Consider the following 19,403-nt stretch of genomic DNA (forward strand, 5'->3'; position numbering starts at 1 on the left):
AATAAATTGAAATCATCAATCCACTGATTATAAACGTGTGTATATCAGAGTTTTTCATACTCATTCTTCACTACAAGTTACAACTGCTCCTTTTCAACTGGGTTTTTAAAAAAAATTTTTAATATTTTTGTCTTCTTTAGAAAAAAAAATAATAATTTTGGGTTTCAGAGGAGAAGCCATGAACATCATGTGGTGAAGAAACAATGAAGGCATGTTGCGGATGTTGTATGTCCTGTTTCTGGGTCAGGTGGTTTCTTTCATAATGGCACTGTCAAGCTTCACTTCTTCTCTAGTGGCCAATCTTCAAGGTTCTGAAAAGCGGTTGCGGTCGCCCTAACGGTGGCAGTGACGCGGTTGCGGTTGCGGGGTGTAAAGGCTGTAGTGTAACGGTTGCGGTAATCGGAACCGTGAATTTTTTTATTTTTCGCACAATTTGAAAAAACTTACCGATATGCATATTTTTTTTCCATGATCATATTTATTGGGTTAAAAATAAATATTGATAAATTTTTGTAAATTTTTAAGTATGATCCAATATATTTCATATTTTTAAATCACTATAAATTGAGTTTTTTACATTTTATTTTAATAATTAATGACTTTATATTATACAAAAAATCAATCACTAACTATTATATATAAGATAAACAATGACAAAAGTAAGAGAATAAATAAGAGCTTAAATATATATATATATATACATACATATTTTAACTAAGCCAAATAGTTAATGACCACACTTATTATTATTATTATTTTCAAACAATATATAAATAGACACACACAAACAAAATGGTTTAGTGATAGCAGCTGAATAGAATAGCATAGGTCTTACAACTTCAACAAATCAATAACATGTTCTTCATCTTCCCTCTTTTCTCTCTCTCTCTCTCTCTCTCTCTATCTCTTGCTCCTCCATTTTCTCTCTTTATCTTCCCTCTTCTCTCTATTCCTCTTCCTCAATTTTTAGCTTTTTTTTGTATGTTTTTTCGAAAAAAACAGTTTGGAACCGTTACGTAACGGTGCGTAACAGACCGTTACGGCTGTTACGGCACCGTTACGACCGCTACGGCAGCCGCTACAGCCGACACACCTGTGAATCTCAATCACACTGCAAAAGCGGCCGTAACGGGTGGCGGTAACCGCCAAAACCGTTACGTAACGGCGTTACGTAACGGTTGCGGCCGCTTTTTAAAACCTTGATAATATGTGTTTCATAAAGATTTTTTAATTACTTATATTGGGTTTGCTTTATTTTGTTTTTTGGTTGGGTTCTTGAACCAGCATTAATTGAGTTTCTTGGGATTTTTAAATTTCTTGGGTTCTCATTTTTTTATTTATTTTAAATTTGAAGAATTTTCCTATACTAATCAAGTCTCTCTCTATATGTATGTATATAGGTGTAGATACGCCACTTACTTTGTCATTCTTTGGATACTTGTCTTTGGCTTTGGTGTATGGAAGTATCTTGTTGTACCGGCATCAGCAACTACTGGTAAAATTGTCGGGTGATTATTTAGTATTTTCAGAATATAAGCACATGGGTGGTCCATAAGGTTTTGATTAGTAGAGAGAAGCAGGGGCTCACAATTTATGTTGGGATGAGAGAACAACATGGGACTAAGTAATTGATAATTGGCTTAGAGTAGTATGGCCACGTGATATTCCGGGATTATTAAACAATTTCTCTAAAATTGTCACAAAATCTAATACCCGGAAACAGGTCTGTTTGTGATTGTGTTTCATTTTTATTTTTGCTTTTCCTGTTTTTAAAAATGAAGACAATGAAGACTTAAAAGCACAAGGTTTTTTTTTTTTGTGTGTGTGAAAACAGTTTTTAAAATTTTAAAACGACTTTTTAATATGTCCTAAAAAATTGGATGTTTTCAAAAAAATAAATAAATAAATAAAATTGAAATTTGTTTGGTGGGTTTTGCAGGTTCCATGGTATTGGTATGTACTCTTAGGCTTTATTGATGTCCAAGGCAATTACCTTTGTAAGTATCATGATAATTGAGCGCTCTCTCTCTCTCTCTCTCTCTCTCTCTCTCTCTCTTTTGTTTCTTGCACACAGACACACATGCCCTTGCACACATACCCCTGCTTTAGCTTTGAGCATCTACAAAACTAGAAACAAACTAACCATGTTGATATTTTGTTTGATGTTTCTGCAAAATGACATTATGGAAACATGAGAATGCCACTGGCCTGATGCTTGCTATGCGTAAGAGCATTCTATCTATTCTTAAATTTTGTCAAGAGAAGTCAGAAACCAAAGGGAAATGATAATAGTCAGCAATAATATTTGTGGTCTCAAGAATGGAGAAAGAGATGCATATATGAAGAAAAGGGGAAAAACAATTTAGATGAGTTCATTTTGGCTAGTTTGCAAAATTAGTACATTTGTTTCAGCTAACACGGCCCATCCCTTCGTGCTTGGGGGCAACAGACTTCTAGGTCATGACCAGTGATCAATTCCCAAAGGAGCTCAGGACTCAAACCTGATCTGACTCAATGAATCGCCTCAATTTAGGTGAGCGAACCAGGTCAGCAAGTGAAATGAGGCACATCACGGGTTGGAGTCACATGAGAGGGAACTTCGCAATTGCTTGTGTTAAGCACATATTTCATTGGTTTAGTTGATTCTGTCGAGTCTTTGGTCTCTAGTAGTAAGATCTACTTGGAACGTTTGTTTAGATTGTGGCATGTATTGTAGATGTGGCATTGTTCATGGAAACTTGCCAATTCATTAAATTACAAGAGATGAATATTAGGTCCCCCAAAGAAAAAAGAAAAAAAAGGATGAGTATTATTAGGATTTTTCTGAAAATATGAGGATTTTTTGTTTCATTTGTCGAACCCCTTGCTTGGAAAACATGAGCACAAGCAGGAAATTCATATATCCTAAATTTGTTATACTGAACTGTTCTTGATTGTATCTGATCTGCAGTTAATAAAGCATACGAGTACTCATCAATTGCAAGTGTGACATTGTTGGATCGTTGAACAATACCATTGGTCATAGTACTTACTTGGTTCATAATGGCCACAAGATATTCCCTTTGGCAGCTCTTTGGTGCAGCCATATGTGTGACAGGCCTTTGTTTAGTGCTTCTCTCTGACGCTGGGGTGGGTGGTGGAGGTGACATTTTCTCTTCCACCTTCAACATCTGTTCTCTTTGATTTTCTTGGCATGATTGTGAAACTATAATAATCAAGCCGAAACAGAAACACATGAAGTACATGTTCTCTTGAACGAACAATTTGTGCTTAATTTTAACATTTCAAAATTATGTCTTTTAGGTAGTTCAAAACCGCTTCTGGGTGATCCACTTGTTATTGCAGCTACACTTTCCTATGCAATAAGCAATGTTGGCGAGGTTAGTGAATTTGTTAAATTACTCTCTCTCTCTCTCTCTCTCTCTCTCTCTCTCTCTCTCTCTCTCTCTCAAGGTTTTAGATAGTGATATCAGGAGACAGGTGTAACGGGGTATTGGGAGTATCAAGGGATATGTATTGGAAATCGAGTGATGCGGTCGTGAATTTTTAAAATCATCAATCACAAAAAAGAGCTTTAATTCTAACTGCCAAATTGACTGTATCAGTTGTGAGCTGGCCGTATCAATTGTGAATTGGTTCGTGAATCTGTTATGAATCTATATCACAAATGCGATTTATATTTCCCCACTGGCTATGAAGTACGGATATGGACACAAACACGCGACACGACATGGATACGCGGACACGTAAATTTTCAAAAAATGGGGAACTACACGGTGGGGACACGTTCAATATATATGATTAATTTTATTTATTATATGTCATAAAATTATAAAAATAAAATCATTAACAGGTAATAAAAAAATATAAAATAACACTATTAAAATTATTAAAAAAAATAAACATTTAATTGATTTAACATCATATATATCATTCACAAATAACATAAAATTGTATTCCATCACTACATAACATGTCATTTGAAGCTACCAACTATCAATTGTTACAAAATGCATGAAAATCAAACCACAAAATATAAAGTAGCTTTTGATAGAGTTTTTTAAATATGATTTGAGAATATGAATTGTATTTTGAGTTTGTGAGTTTTGGAATTATGATTTGAGTGTGGAAAATTTGTTTGGTGAATGAGTTTTGAAAAGAGTTTTGGATTGAGTGAGAAATTTTTGATGTGACATATGATATTTGATATAAAAACTTACAACTCATAACCAAATGCACAATTGAAAATTCAATTTAAAACTCATAAAAATTTCAATTTTTTTTTTATTTAAAATATAAAAAATAACAAGTGCCAATTCCAAAAAAAAAAAAAATTGCACTGTACCGATCAATTGGTCGAACATCCAGTAGGACGATCAGTCGGACGTCCGGGGGGACGACCGGTTAGTCCAAATTTTTCCGCGTTCGACAGAGTTTTCAAAAGTGGACGCGAAACTAATTTTTGAAAACGGTAACCAAACATCACGCGCAAATTAAGAGGTAAAAATACATTTTCAAAACTCTTCCAAACAGAGCCTAAAATTTTCCAATGTACCAACAACTATAATCTATTACAGAATCCATAAATATTAGAAAATGTAAATCTAAGTAGAGGAAACTATTACAACATCTTCACCATTGCCTCCATCTTCTCCTTCATCTGTAAATAGGACCGCCTCCATAGCTGATTCATCAAGTGAGAGGTTAGCTATCCGATGTAAGAACCCAAATATACAAATCAAGTAAATAATTAAATAATAATTATTTTACGAATCTCAAATATTTTATTTGTAAATCTTAAGGTGCAAATTAAATATTACTGAACAATCTTTTAATTAATTTTAAACTATAAATAAATTTTTATGGAAGTCCACAATTTTAAAGACTATTGATAATAGTCTTAATAATAGTAACAATAATAATAATAATATAGTTAGTAAGGGGTCATTTTGAAAATTTATTATAGGAGGATAAAACCCTAATGGTGAGATATCAATTATTTTTAAACAACCCTAGCAGCAGCCATGAGATATAGAGAAAAGAGAGAGGAAGGTGTCTTTTGTGAAGGACATTAAAGAAGGGAAAAAGAGTTGTGCAGGTAAATATTTTTACATATAAGCATGTATGTTGTTTTCTTTAATTAAGACCATGGTGATCATTGAGTTGCTGAAGTCATTGTTGTTTTGTGTGGATGATGGACGGTGGTGTGAAGCTAGGGGTTGGTGATGGGAAGTTTTGGGTTATAATGGGGGATGGAAATTTTGATCTTAAAATCACAAACTTTAAAAATCGAGTAATCATATCAAACGGATGAATTTTAAATTGAAATTTTTACATAAGATTAATTACATATTGAATTGCATATCTAAATTTTTTCATAATTTTTTAGAGTCGAAATCTATATTAACTGGTGCGTTCAAATCTGTCCAGAAAACTGGTTTAAAACAGTAAGCTCGGAAGCATCGTTCTCTTTGGGCATGGATCCAAAAATTATAAAATTAATGTCATTAGAACAGGTTACGAGTCTAGTTTCGTACATTTTTGGCCTTGCTTTGATTGCTCATGTATACTAAGAGAACCATTAATTTCTTTAAAGTGCTGCAGAAAAAAACCTGTTTAGATATAATTAATTGTAGATAATTATTTTGATAAGCAAATCAAGTAAAACCAATTGGGTTTGAAACTTAGGACATATTAGTTGATATCTGCAGCGTTTCGGAATTTTTCGAACAGTGTGGAGTGCGTTTTGTAATTTTCAAAGTCAGCGAATAGATTGGGAAAACTTGTTTAAAACTCTGTTTTATCTTAAACTTACTTTTAGTTAAGTTTCGATCGGAACCCATGTCTTGGGTAATTTTAGACCTTGAAGAACATTAACTTAGGTATTATTTAAGCTTAACGGTGAGTGGGGTTGAGCTGTGTTAGTGTGCTTTAGTTTGAGGTTACTTAGTTCTTATGCTTTAATATTTTTAAATTAGTAGTGACACGTAATTTTCATACTTGGTTCAGGGCACTAGTTGGACTTTCATATTCTATTCAAGGATTATATTATTTCGTTTTCAGGTGAGTAGTTTCATGCTACATATTTTTATAAATGTTCCCCTTTCCTGAACTGTTGTAAAATTAAATTGTTGTTTCAAGACTAAACTGTTTTGATAATCTATTGTATTATCAATGGAATTAAATTATTTCTGAAACATGTGTAAACTTGACATACTGTAAACTATTTGTTTTGGTCTCATGTTTATAATGGTAAACTACCATGTTTTGCGAAACTGATGTGTATTGATTATTGGGACCATCTGTATATTTTAGTCCAGGGAAATTATTCCATTGTGCGTGGTGACTCTAGCCACTAGGAAATAGATCCGGGTTGGGCCGTGATGACTCTAGTGCTCAACGATTGTAAGGAAAAGACCTAGGTTAGGCTAGGTGACCTTCAATCGGATCGTCTAAGAGAAAAGGCCCGAGTTGCTACCCTGAGGATGACTCTTAGTTCGGTATTGGATCCAACGAGGCTTATAGCCTTGAGAACTGTGTGGCATGTTACTTGTTATTTCTTGGTACCCAGAAAATTATTGGTGTTCATGTTGTAATCTATTTTAAGTGGAAAATGTCATTTATCATGTTCTTGAGAGACATGAGTATTTTAACTGTTGAACTGTAGAACCTTCTTTTTGAAACAAATTGTCTTTACCAAATGTATGCCAATCTAGATTCTGTGATATATATCTTATTATGGAATTGAACCCTATTTTCAAAACTGTATTTACTATCCATGTTGCTACTCACTATGAAGCATGGACACGCCAAAATGGAAGCCGTGGCGGTGTCGGATACGGGGACACGCAGGGGACACGGGGACACGCCGGGGACACATACGGGACACGCCATTTAGCGTGTCCCTTTAATTAATTTATTTTTTTGGTATGGGACACGGCGGGACACGGGGGCACATAGCAAGAGGACATGGTAGGGGAACAAAATAGAAAACCCTAATTCGAAGAAAGAGGAGAAGAAGAGCTAAATCCAGAATTAGAAGAAGAAAAGAGAGAAGAGAAATGCGAACCTGTTCATCTCCATCTCGATCGATCGATCTATCTCGATCTCTATCTCCAGTTGATCTCTGTCTCCAGTTGATCTTCCATCACTTCTTGACCTGGTATGTCTTTATTCTCTCTCATCTCTCTCTCGCCTCTTCTTTGTCTCTCTCTCTCTCTTTCTCGTCTTCTTTTAACCCTTTCGTCTGCCTCTCTTCTTTCCCCCCTTTCGTCTACCCCTCTCTCTCTCTCTCTCTCTCTCTCTCAGACTAAAATGTTTTGTTGACCACCAGTACTCAAAGATAATATATTATATATATTAATAGTTCTTATATAACATATAATATATGTATAAGATAATATATAATATATAATATATAATACATATTATAAGATAATATATATTTATACATATTAATAAAATAAATAAAAAAACACATGTAGATAAAATAAAATAAAAAAAATTAATTGGAACATTATTTAAAAAATATAATAAATAAAAAAATAATTAATGTATATTAAAATAAAAATATTTATAAAAAAAAATTAAAAAATTTGTCGTGTCCCCTACCGTGTCCGTATCCCCATTTTTTAGAAATTGCCGTGTCCCGTGTCCGTATCCGTGTTCGTATGCGTGTCCGTGTCTGTGCTTCATAGGTCGCTGACACTGTTTACGTACCCAATTTCTCTCTCTAGCAAGTGGGTCTACATTTTTATTCATGTGAGCAAGAATTTGGTGGCCTACCACTAGGTTCACGTCAACTAACGGAGTCACAAACACCGACTAGTAAAGCCATGAACTAACCGTAAGCCGCGATAGTTGCAAAATCAACTAAATGTCCAGAAATTGACATTTTTCAGCCTTGTCGAACTCAAGCTTTGACTATACCGGTGTGAAGTCCTCATCCAGATGAGTCCAACGCCACAAACCGCGTCAAAATCGGACTTAAAACGAAGGAGATACAAGGCCTCAAAGTCACGAGCTCAAAACTGGAAAACTCTGCCTTTCACGGCATGCAGCATGAAGGTGATGAAATAAGAATTTATCATGCGCTTCTCGGCACAATGTGCTCCGTTGCATCTTACCGCATTCCAGTTAATCAGATGGTCCAGTAATTTCGAGGACACCTACCCTCTAGTTTTTTGTTGTGTAGAATCCATTTTTGAGGTCCAATTTTTTGAATTTCGAGTATTAGCTTGGGATCAATCAATTGGCAAATCGGGGACGTTAAATGATAGTTCACCGGTCAGATCGTGTCCGATCAACCTGCAATTTTGATAAGCAGGCTCCTAGAGTTGGGCCATGATCATCCATCTTCACCGATCACTCACCTCAACTTGAATTTCTTTTACATTCGGCTATCACAACTACGGATATACGGAAACCAACGAACCAACTTATATCCACAATTAATTTGGCAACTCACTGACTTAATCGGCTCATTGCTTACTCGGCAAGACTACTCGGCCTCAAGACTACTCGGCCGCCCATACGTCACCGCATCGGACAATCCCGCCCCATTATCTACGTTAATCGGCTCAAAACGTTATATGTCAACTTATTCGGCAATAGAATTCATCGGCGTTATGAACGCTGCTTGATATGATCAACTTGGCTTATAACTTATTTGGCAAAAATTACACCGCAACATTTCTTATTCGGCACATTCTTTGACGTCTACAATATCATTTTGTAGCAATATGCGGCAACTTTGTGACTTTTCGACACTAATATCTCGGCATAAAACTAGCATCTCGACTTGCCGAAATACACATCTGAACATACCACAGGATTCGTATCGGCTCAAAGAGTCCAAACCCACCAACTCGAGAAGTAAAGAAGTAACCGAAGTATGCCGAAAATTATGATACGACTCTCATTTTCCGACAACTAAAATTTTCAAAGCTGTCAAACTCAAGTTTTGCCCATACCAATGTGAAGTATTCATTGAGACGAGTCCAACGCAACAAACCGCGTCAAAATCGGAGCTCAAACGAAACCGTACGGGCCGCTCAAAGTTTGCCCAGAAAATGAGTTCTTTCTCTAGGGAAGACGATCCAGCCAGATATAAAGAAACGATCATGTGCTTCGCGGTTGCATTACACCCTGTTGATTTGAGCCATTAGATCCATTTTGGCTATAATTACGCCATCAGGAGTCTGATCACAGTGATCCAATAGTCCTTTCAAGCTATCTGACGCATTCCGGGTCCATCCATACAGCCAGAATTTCCAAATTCAGCTCAAACTAAATAAATAAATAAAAAATTACAGATTTTATTAAAAAATTGAGCGCAATGACTCATTTCGCATTTACCAAGCACCCTACTTTGTCTCGGCTTCATTCCGATTTTGCCACGGCACCAAACAGGGGCACGAAATCCATTTCAAATTGTTATCGGTCTACTCGGCAATTTTGTCCCAAGACAATTTTATTCCTTCCGAATAACCGATGTCATTCAAAAGCAATGGGGCAAATATACGTTATACAAGAAGCTTAACTTCACTAAATTAGCAACCATTATACAAGAAGCTCAACTTCACTAAATTAGCAACCATTGCCAACCAAGTTCTTAGCAAATCTAAGTCCGAAGGAATGCCGACACACCGTGAAGCTAAGAAAAATCACCGACACACTGCTAAGCTAAGAAAAAATCGCCGACCAAGCGATCGGAACAATCACCGACCCAAGTGTAAACGGACAACGATGTTTTGACACTAGTTACTCGATAGTGCATCAATTTTATTTGGCAATATTATTCGACACCATTATTAATTCAACATTATGATCATTATTTGGCCGTGCATCAACCTCCTTCGGTGCATCAACCTTCTTCGGCTAAACAACATTATTGGTCAACTTTATGCATTGTCAAACTTTATGCAGCAACATTGGCCACAGTATTCGGCAACTTTATTCGCCTAACAGCATTATTTGGCAAAACAATTGCCCACTGGGACATCAGTCAATTTTTCGCTTTCCAATTGGGGCACATCAGCCGATCATCATCTCGGCACCTTTGATATGCATGCATACTCGGCCAACTTGGTACAAACATTACAACGACGTTTACTTGAGTTACAAACTCCCGCTTCTTTTCACACAGCTTGAAGCAAGCGCCCGTTTTGGGGCAATACATTACACACTTGGCAGTCGGCAGTTTGCATATTTTTGCGCGCCGTCATTTTACCAAAGCCGAATCTTCCCTGCAACATAGGGCAATGGGAATCTACATTCCTTCCGACTAACACCTGTCATTCGAAAGCAATGGGGCAAGTCTACCTTGGACTAAACGCAAACCGAGCAACTGGGCAATTAAATAGTTGGCCTAATATCTACTTGGCAATTCCATACAAGCGGAGCAATATTATTGGTGATTAACACGTCCACCTTATTCGGTACAGGATACATTATTCAAAGTCCTTGCCATATTGGCACTCAGTCGCCACTTAAAATCAGTAAAAGTCTCCGAATACAGCGTAATCTTCGCACTCAGTAATACCGAGGTCTATTTTTTGGCTGATATATCTACCTTATTTAATCTGTCTTATTTGGTTCAGGCAATCATTTCCATGCTCGGCATGTAGAAATATTTCTAGCTCGGCATGAAAGTCCAAATTTGGAAGCAATCTTTGCACTCAACAATATACTACACCCTTGCCCGGGGTTATAATACCGCGGCCTACACCCTTACCCGGGGGTTATAATACCATGGCCGATCTTTATAGAGATAGTATTACTCACTGGGCTTTAGCTCACCTTTCTCCTCTATATTCATATATTTGTACATACATTCATACATACATGCATTCATCTAGCTATTCATTCATTTATGTTATTCATTTATCAAATGTATTCTTTGTCAAAATGACCTAACATCTATTTGAACAGCATAACTCGGCAATAAAAACTCTCATTCCTTCTACCAAAGACAACGAAAGTTTTGGGGCAATTGTGGGAGCCAGAAAATAATATATATCAACTTATTGGGCTAACCCAAACAAGGCTTGCCAATGGCCCAACTATTGGGCTTATTCGGCCCACCCCCGTCTATAAAAGGAAGGGACCTCATAACATACAGGTATGATCTCTCTCTGCTCCAGGCAGCACACAAACACACTTTACTATTCTTGATTCTTCATTCATGGTGACTGACTTCATCATCGGAGAGTCCCCGGCCGGCAACCCCGGTTAGGTGGCACCGACTATGTTCATCATTGCAGATCTACAGGGGTGAAGCTCTTCTCTTCATTGGATCTCCGCAACATCCATGTGAGAGGATATTTCATGGTCTCACAACATTCATGATTGTATGAGAAAGATGAGTCAATGAATGTTGAAGCAAGATTGATATGTTTAAAGCGAAATTACACTTGTATCATGCTGGTATATCATATTTTTGGGTTAGTTTAGCATGAATTTGGGGTTGGAAATAAGTTTGGGAAGTTTGCATTTTTGTGCCATTTTCGACTGTCTAATTTTGCCCAGACCGCACGAGTGGCCACGGGCTCTGCACAAGCGGAACATGAATAAAAACAGGGAATTGCATTTTTCTTAAACCACCGCTCAAGCGGCCTAGTCAACGCACGAGCGGTTAAAGTGGGCGCACGTGTGGCTAGCCTTGTTTTAGCTTATACAAGATAATTTCAAATAAGTATATCTCTCTCATCCGAACTCCATTTTAAGTCATTCTTGAGCCTAAATTCAAGCCCCAAAAGTTTAGTTTCCAATGGTGGTGGTCTCACATCCAAATTCTAAGTACACAAATAGATATGCTTAAATAAGTGAAGGTTGTTTATTTTCTTTTAACCGTTTCATATCATTTTCTACCCTAACTTAGTTTCCTTTCGCTTCTTGCTATTTCCTTAGAACTTAAATATATAAACATGATACTTTTAATCAAAACATATGAAATTGTGGTAGGAAACATTAATCTAAGTCATGAACATTTAGGGCCATTTAAAGTACATCTTTAATACAAGCTTTGTACGTGAATCACATGTAGAGAAGTTTAGCATTAAACACTTGAGAGAGATTAAAGAAGGGGGAACGATTGAACGGTTATGTAACGAATAAATCGATTGAGTGAATTGAAAGTAATGTGTTTTGAAATGTTATGCTTGATTATGTTTCTGCAGGATGAGTTGTTAATGAGTTTCATCCAACCAAGCACTGTGAGTAATTTTTTTGTAACGGTATTTTCATAAGAAATGCATTGGAATTGTGAAACTTATGCTTTGTATAAATTATGTGCCTTAGCGAGTGTTTCCGAAATGATAAAATATGCGTGAAATCTTCGAAGTAATTATGCTATGGCAAGCTTATGAAAGAATGTTTTGATTAGAATGAATGAGTTTCCTTTTGAGGAACGATTATGATAAATTGCGAAAATGTACTTTGACCCTCAGTAACTGTTATTTGTCTATGATCCGTCTTGGACGTTTTATACAAACTAATGATTCATTACTAACGTTCTGTATGATGTCAATCTTTAATGATTGTTCTGTATGGCTTCGATATCATTCTGAATGAGCCATCAATGTGATGTTCTGTAAAAGCCATCTAAATGATATTCTGCACTAATATGGGTGTTTCGAATGAGGCCATTCAATATGAATGTTCTGTATGGTAAATTCAGCAAGTTCAATAAGGCCTTCGGGTACTCCAGTATGATTTGGAGTTATGAAAGGTCTGATAAAAGGTTTGATAAGTAATATTTGATACTATGTGATTTGAAACAAACTTTAATGTGATTTGGAATCAGACTTAAATGTACCATCTGATCGAAAGGAAAGAACTTCATTAATATCATATGACATGTGCAATGTGGACCTAAGGTCGTTTTGTTTTCGCTTGTTATCTGCTTGGGCTCGAGGCCGCTTGTTATATGGTTGGGCCTGAGGCTGCTTGTTATATAATTGGACCCAAGACCGCTTGTTATATGATTTGGCCCAAGGCCGCTTGTTATATGATTGGGTTCGTGGTCGCTTGTTATATGATTGGACCCGAGGCCGCTTGTTATATGGTTGGGCTTGAGGTCGCTTGTTATATGATTATGGTTATTGTGAGAATCTTATGATCATCTATTTACACAACTTTAGTATCTTATTACTCATTGAGTTTTGCTCACCCAATATTGTGTATGCACATGTTGGTGATCAGCAGCATGGAGCATACCCCTAAAGTCAGCTTCAGGAGCCATTTTGTGACCCAATCCAGTCATGCCTCCGAGATGGAGTTTTGTCTTTGACTCACACCACACCTTGACCTTATTTTGTTTTTGCCATTATGGTCTTGAGTTTGTAAACAATATATGTAAATTTCTTGTGGCACTTATATTTTTGCTTGGGCATGTAAATGTGTTAATGTATTATGAGGTTATCTTCATAATTTTTGCTCATGATTGGTAAAACTCAATGGACTTCTCTTTATTATACGCTTCCATTTATGGCCTCATTAGCATAAATATTCTGTATAATCGTTTGAGGCCTTCGGTAATCTACGGGTTACTAGTTGATTATGACCCAAACTTTTAGGGGAGGGTTTGAGTCATGACAGTCTAATACATGTTTTTCTGCTTTCTATCATACTTTTTTGTCTGCTATTCATTCTTTTTCAGAACCTCAGTCTTGGCCTGTCAAGATCTCCATTGGATTCAAGCTATGGAGAATGAGTTGTCTGCTTCACAGAACACTTACTTGGGAGTTGGTTCCTTTGCCTGCTAGTAAGAATCTGGTTGGTTGCAAATGGGTCTACAAAGTCAAGACTCATCCTAATGGTTTTCTTGAGAGCTACAAAGCTCGTCTGGTTGCCAAAGGTTTCTCACAAGAGTATAGCATTGATTATGAGGAGACCTTTGCTCTTGTTGCCAAGATGACTACTATCCGTACTTTGATCTCTGTCACTGCTGTTCGTTCTTAGCCTCTTTATCGGATGGATGTTAAGAATGCTTTTCTTTATGGCCATCTCACCGAGGAGGTTTACATGCATCCTCCCCCTGGCCTTCACCATTCCTCTGGATAGGTTTGTCGCCTTCAGCGTGCTCTGTATGGTCTGAAGTAGTTTCCTCTTACTTGGTATGATCGCTTTCAGATTGCTGTTATTGCGCTTGGGTTTCATCCTTGTGCTCAGGACTTTGCTTTATTTCTTCTCCACACCTCTGTTAGATTTGTTGCCTTATTACTGTATGTGGATGATATGATCATCACTGGCTCTGACTTTTCTGCTATCTCTGAGGTCAAGCAGCATCTTTTCTGCACTTTTGAGATGAAGGATTTGGGCCCCTTGCGGTATTTTCTTGGTATTGAGGTAGCTTCTTCTCCCAAAGACTATTTTCTCTTTCAGGCCAAGTATGCCAATGAGGTTATTCATCGTGCTGGTCTTACTGACACTAAGCTTTCTGATACCCCCATTGAGCTTAATGTGAAGCTCACCCCTACCGATGGTGTTCTTCTAGATGATCCTACTTTATATTGAGAGTTCGTGGGTTGCTCAGTCTATCTGACGGTTACTCGTCCGGATTTTGCCTATGCAGTTCATGTGGTTAGTCAATTTGTTTCTGCTCCTCGTCCTACATATTAGGTTACTTTGGTTCGAATTCTTCGCTATCTCCGGGGTACTATCTTTCAGGGTTTACTGTTTTCTTCTACTTTCTCTTTGGACTTAGTAGCTTATACTGATTCTGATTGGACTGGTGATGTCATTGATCACAAGTCCACTTCTGGCTTTTGCATGTTTCTTGGTGATTCTTTGATTTCTTAGAAGAGCAAGAAATAGATTGTTGTTGCGCATTCCACTACCAAGGCTGAGTACCGTGCTATGGCTCATGCCACTGCTGAGATTGTTTGGATTCGTTATCTCTTGATTGATTTGGGTATCCCTCGGTCTTCTCCGACCTCCCTTGAACCGCAGTGCTATTCAGATTTCCCATAACACTGTCTTTCATGAGTGGACGAAGCACATTAAGATTGATTGTCATTTTGTCCGTCAGCATCTGTAGTCTGGCTCCATATCACTTCTTTTTGTTTTTTCAGCATTGCAACTTGCTGATTTCTTTACGAAGACTCACACAATTGCTTGATTTCAGTTTCTTCTTGGCAAATTCTCAGTGTTTTCTGCTAAAACACCTTGAGTTTGAGCAGGGGTGTGAGAATATTATGTAATTATGGTATTATGTATCAATTAGGTAGGTTGATTGGTTGATTGTGAATATTCAATTGATCGTATAGGGTTATTTCCTATTATAGATTAGGTTTAGGATTGCTATAAATATTGGTTGTAATCTTTGTATTCTACAAGTTGAATATACAAGTTATCATCTTTAGAAACTTACACCCAACACGTGTCTAACACTCATCAAAACGGTCCTGTTTTTTAATTTTTATTTTTTTTAGATCCGACGCTCTTTGGACACTCATATCCATTGCTTAAACACACGTGTATACCATTAGATACACATGAAACTAATTATAAGTTTGAACTAAATAACTTAGGATACAATAATAAAAGAAAAAAATAATATAAATTTATAAAATAAGTGTTATATTATATTTTTATTATTATCTTTGAATAATATATATTCATATACATGACATATAATAAATGTATGAAATTATATATTCGTGTGTGTCCCCCACGTGTTGTGTCCTGCATTTTTTAAAAATTTGAGTGTCGGTGTGTTCATGTCGTATCGCGTATTCGTATCCTTGCTTCTTAGCCTTTGTGTAATAAGTTCAACAGTTGTGACCACGGGGAAGAGGTGCTGTAATGCCTATAAAAGCATGGCTGAGGAGTGGGTTCACTTCATAATTTTGTCGTCATTGTAGTTTATCTAACAAAGTTTTGTGCTTTGCTTGTGAAATTAATTTTGTATTTTTTTAACCATGTAATGTAATGTAATTGGGTAATCTTTATCTTTATTATTGAAAACAAAGCACAAACAATCTCAAGTAGAGAATGTTGAAATAACATGCAGAGAAGAGTATGAGATGTGCACACTGTGAAAACTTATATTGATTACACATGTAAAATGAATTTATAGTGAATCAAATAGGATGAACGTTGATCAATGTGGATTTCAGGCTAGATGAGAGGATCGAGTTTGAAACTAATGACAAAGAAAACCAAGCCAAAAGGGTTTGTGAGAACGACAACAACAACGACACTAATTCCAATGCCATGGTTGCATCATGAAACCCTTCCAATCATAACATCATCAACAACCTATGATTGCCTCAAAGTTACAGGTATATTACATACATAATGTGTTTCATTTCGTTATACATTCAAATTATATTTTTTGAGTGCTTTACATAGATTGTCTTGTTTAAATAGTAATTAAATTTTGTGCTCTTATATTAATACTCAAATATATGATAATCTTTGCATTATGTAAATTTCAACAACCCATAATGATAGTAAAGAACTTTGAGATTTTCAATGATGTTGTGCTCAATGATTTTAAACTTTGATGCACATTGTATTATTATTATTATATACAATATACGGCGTTGATTTACAATATCTAGTGTTGATTTTAAAATACATGAATGGAAGGAGGAAGCATACAAATGACATTACATTATCTGATTGCTAGAATTATTTGAGGGCTTGCTTTCATTGATGAATAATTGTCATAATTTTTCATTGGATACTTTTAAAATGAGTAATTATATACAAACAAAATTTTTGTGTAGAAATTTTTGTCCAGAATAAATTGACATCTTGTGGTCATTTAATTTTCAATCAAGACACCCACTATTATTTTTGTAATTTCATAAATGCTATTAACACATCAATCTAGATGTATTTTTTTATATGAATTTTATGTTTGAATGATATTCACAAATGTTTTGAATAAAACCTTTGAATTTTTTTTGTGCATTATTTGCATAACAACTGGCCATGACTTTTTAAATTATTTTTGTTTATGTTTATGTGACATCAATTCACAAGGTTTATAGAGATGGTGCTTTTAAAGTTCTTCATAATATGTGTTTGGTTTAATGTGTTGCTCAACAAAATACTTTTACATCAGTGAGTCATGATATCGAGCGAGAATATATATATATATATATATAAACTAAAAAAAAACAACATATGGTGAAACAAATATTGAAGAAGGTTTTACAAGTAAAGTTAGAAGGCATAGAGTGAGAACTATCCATTACAAACTCTTCATAACAAAATTATGTTATTAAGTTAAAAGAAAAATAATTTACCTCATGCAGACATATTAGTGGTCTCAAATTAGATTCAAATACTTAAAATTTAGTTTGGGTTAGACATTGAACAACCTAACATTTTTAATCTTTTATTTTATTTTTTAATTTTTTGATTATCATTAAGAATTTTGTTAAGAATAATTAGAAATATCAAGAAAAGAAAAAAAAAAAAACCCACGTACAAAGCACTTGCATCATAACTAGTTTTTATAAAGGTGTGTGTGCGCAATATAGAATGAATAATTATTTTAAGTTTTGTTAACTATTGTTTTTAGTACACTTGTTAACAATAATCTTAATTGGAAAGATTTAAACTTCTCTTAAAATGATAAAAAATAAAATAATTTTTTTTTTATTATATAGAACCCAATTCTATAATCCAGACTTATCTTTTGGAGTACGTGATGTAAGAGCATCTCTAATCCACTACGCATATAATGCTTCTTAGTCAAAATGTCTAGTATAACTCACTTTTTTCAACTCTAATGCGCTAGGTATATGATTAGATATTTTGGTTTAACTCACATTCACTAGTTACATGTAGCTAGCCTTCAAAGGCTAGGCAAAATATATTTAATTCCTATGATAATTTCCTTCCACCTTTGTTGTTGATGTGACATTCTATAAAGTTAATAATATTTGGATAAATAGTCAAAATAAATAGCATGGTTGAAGTAGAAACATAAAAAGTTGATAGAGAAAATAAAATATATATACTTTATAGTAAGGTTTAGATAGGTAAAATGCCTACTAGCATTGGAGATGCTCGGTAAGTTTATGTTTCTAGAAAATGTTATATTAAACCATCTATATTGTATGCTATATCATTTAGGATTGTTTTCATTTAGTATTGTTTAAGAAAAATATAAAAATAACATGTGCACAATTAAAATGGAATTGTCAAATTATAATATTTTGGGATTGTAACTTGCCAAGATATAGGGATCAAAATGACTAAAACTAAATATGTTCGTGTTGGTGACCGTCCAGAATCCATCATTTGGAAAAGAATTACTTTAATGTTTGGACAAGCATTTTGTAACCATTTAAACATGACGATTACAACATGGCAACATTGAATAGATGTGTAAATATTCCCACGTTTGTCCTCTAAATTTGTGGGCATGTTGTGATTAAGGTGAGTATAATGTCAATATTTAGAATCGTGCATTTATATATTTTCATACATTTTTACATATATATATATAGATATATATATATATATATATATATATTTACACATTTTGATACATTTTTTATGCTGATGAGATTTGAAGAGATCAATAATTACTATTTTAAAATTATTAGTTAATTGAGAATATTTTATTTAGAATAGAATAGTCTAGAATTAATACCTTGTTTTTTTTTTTTTTTTTGATCATGAATTAATACCTTGTTTGGTTTCAGAAAATTGATTAATAAAACCGGGAGTTTTCTCAAAATTATTTGTTTTCAGAGAAAGTATTTTTAGTTCGGATTTGTTTGTAATTCGCTCTTGTTCTTGGCACATCTTTTTGATATGCTTTCATGCATCAATTTTTTATACGTATATTGAGATTAAACTTTTCAATTATCGCAATTTATTCCAATTTGAAGACAGCCATAAAGTAGGCCGATAGGATACCATAGCAGGACAAAGTGAAAGATGAGAAAAAGATCATGGGAGTTCCTATGGACAACTCAAGCTTTTCTATGATCTAATAAAACACTTTTTGAGTTGCTAGGGCTAGCTTGTCATGCATAAAAATATTGGTTTATATAAGCATCCATCAATTGTATAATTAAAACTCTAATCAGCTTACGTTGTGTTGGATCATAGATTTTGGTAGAGATTTTGAAAGAGAAAAGGAAAAGGTATAGGTGAAATGTGAATGAAACATACTTACATTTCACCTTATTTTTGCTTTCCCTTTCCAAATCCCTACCAAAATCCATGATCCAAACTCAACCTTAATGGTTCAAAACTATTAGCTATTGTGGACCTTGTAGCTCAAAATGGCCATGATTGTCTGTATGGTTGTCATCGCCAGTAGAACAGAGGCAGAGACAACTGAGATGGATGACCATGGATTGCTAAAATATGTGCGCCTCAAAGTTGCCCAGTTGCTGCTATAGTAGGCCTCCACTTCTCTAAATTGC

General features: G+C 35.1%; 1 pseudogene; it reads left to right on the top strand.

Moving 5' to 3' along the window:
- The first annotated feature begins 211 nt into the window (after nt 1-211).
- Nucleotides 212-13,714, top strand: LOC145800548 (uncharacterized; annotated as a pseudogene).
- The last annotated feature ends 5,689 nt before the right edge of the window (nt 13,715-19,403 follow it).

Source organism: Camellia sinensis, chromosome 10 (genome assembly GCF_055761805.1).
Source record: "Camellia sinensis isolate YWXY chromosome 10, ASM5576180v1, whole genome shotgun sequence".
Lineage (NCBI taxonomy): Eukaryota > Viridiplantae > Streptophyta > Magnoliopsida > Ericales > Theaceae > Camellia > Camellia sinensis.